This window comes from Chanos chanos, chromosome 10, assembly GCF_902362185.1.
Source record: "Chanos chanos chromosome 10, fChaCha1.1, whole genome shotgun sequence".
Classification (NCBI taxonomy): Eukaryota; Metazoa; Chordata; class Actinopteri; order Gonorynchiformes; family Chanidae; genus Chanos; species Chanos chanos.
This window is the reverse complement of record NC_044504.1, coordinates 37,217,397-37,219,896: the sequence shown is the minus strand read 5'-3', so window position 1 is coordinate 37,219,896 and position 2,500 is coordinate 37,217,397.

Below are 2,500 nucleotides of genomic sequence, written 5' to 3'. Positions count from 1 at the left end.
ACACACACACACACACACTCACACATTCACACACACTCACACACACACACACACTCACACATTCACACACACACGCTCTGGTTACCGCAGTGCTCTCAACTCTACACACACAGAGAGAGGGAGAGAGAGAGAGAGAGAGAGAGAGGGAGAGAGAGGGAGAGAGTGAGAGAGAGAGAGGGAGAGAGAGAGAGGGAGAGAGAGAGGGAGAGAGAGAGAGAGAGAGAGAGACAGGGAGAGAGAGAGGGAGAGAGAGAGAGAGAGCGAGAGAGAGAGAGAGGGAGAGAGAGAGGGAGAGAGAGAGAGATGCAGAAAACTCAGTCTTCCACAGCACAAATGGATGTGTGAGTATTACAAAGCGCTGCTTTGAAGTAAAATACTTCTCTCGCTCTTTCTCCTCTTCAAGTATGCAACATCTCTCACTCATTCATGAAAAGAACAGAGGAATCGCAGACTCGTCTGGTTCCTCTAGAGGGTGCTCTGAGTGACATGGTGGATGTTACCACCCCTCACTGCACGAAGACCTCCACAATCAGAGGATCTGCTTGTCCTTCTTCACAACGCACTGCTGTGCCGGGTTACACATGAACCTCAGTGTACACCCGCGGAGAGAGGAAGACGCCGCTGGTCAGACACGCTGCTACACATCCATGAACTGACCGACTGGAGAAACAGACAGCACATGCATTAACTACCAAACGGAACCAACATCAGTTTGGCTGTTCGCTGACAGTGTTGATGTCTTATGAAACGGAGAGAAGGGCGTGAGGATAAAAATGTGATTGTGACTTTTTAAACCACAAACGCTGACTGCACCGTGCTGTGATTAACGCCCCGCACTGACTTTACACACTCCTTCTTCATGTGAGCGTGTCCAACTACAGGCACTTCAGGCTTTAACTCGCAGGGGTCCCGCATGTCATGTGTCATCTGGGATGACAAACCATTCCATGTGACCAGCACTGAGCCTACGTAGCTCTTTAAGAAGTTCGTTAACTCAGAGCGATTCACAACCCTACCACGTGAGATAAGACAGCCGGAGTTGAAGCATACGACCATCCTCTTCCCCAAGGCAGGGTTGAGGTCTCTACCCATCATGACGATATGATTATTTTTGGTTGGGGTGGGGGGTTGTACTGGCTGGTTTGATTATTGGGGGGGGTTACAACCCCCTCTGTTCCTCCTGTAATTTACGCCCATGCTCTTCCCAAATACGCTGGGAATGAGCTATCATCAGTGAAGCTAATGTTCTGTATACTACCCACAGTCAAAGTGTAAAGGGTTTTTTTTTCTCATCTTTATTCCCAGATGAGGAAAGCATGTTCTCAGAACAGAAGAGGAGACTGGCCTCCAGTTCTGATAACACAGGCATATGTATATGACAAAGAAATCCAAGAGGTGTGATTCACAGACGCAAACCCAGGAGTGCAGGGCAGAAAGCAATTCCCAATTCAAAGAGCAAACAGCCAACCAAAACGGAGACGTTTCCTGATACTAGTCTGCCATCTAGTGACCGCCCAAAGGAAGTGCAGAGGAGTGTCATCTCACTTGCATTTTATCTTAAGACTCACAGAACCAGCTCGAAAACAGTTTGATAACACTGTAGTAACACTCAGTAAGAGGGAGAGTTGTGTCTCTGCACTGACAAATTTGGTTTCTGTGATGTGCCGTAAAAACATTAAACATGTGACCAGTTGGAGCTGGAGAACTGTTGTTGGATTAGAAAACTGTTCTGATAGGAAGTAATATGCATAGTCAATAAGATTGAGACAGAATGTCAACGTAATCGGACTGAGTGACTCCAACAGAAACACACACACACACACACACACAATACAATACAATAAAAACTCTGGGTTTCTTTCCAGGATCATGATTTTCTGTAATTGCTGTTTCAGGAAAGTTCAGGGAAGTTGTTACTCTACAAACCCAGCCTTTTTCCTGCTCTTATTTTCCGGTGTATTGTTTCCATGTCATTGTCAGCTGGGCAGATATAATAGTGGAAACAATTAGTTGTTATATCAGACAGAAAAAAACATGGAATTCAAAAGCCTATTCACAACTAAAAGTGACTATACCGACAGAGTAACTTTGGAACCATGTGCCATAGTTTATGTTGTTCATCTCTAAAACATAATTAGTTCAGTTTCTTTTAACCTTGTTCGTCTGTTTGTTGCCTGATTGTTGGTTTTGTTTTTTTGGGGTTTTTTTGGTTTTGTTTTTTTCTCCAAAACCAATGTAATTGACAGGTAAGTGCTTTACATTCAGTATAAGATAGAATTCATCTTCAATCTAACCTCACCATTCACTCTAACCTTAACTTTAACCTTAATCCCAATCTAATTTAATCCTTACTTTACCCTTCATATTAACCTCAGACATAACTTTCTTAAAATCATCCACGACGGCCTCTAAAATAACATTACTGACAATTTATTGCCGTTTAGGGAGCTTATGGCATTGAAAATGGGAACTGCGCACAATTCATACGGTTAGTTTGCTA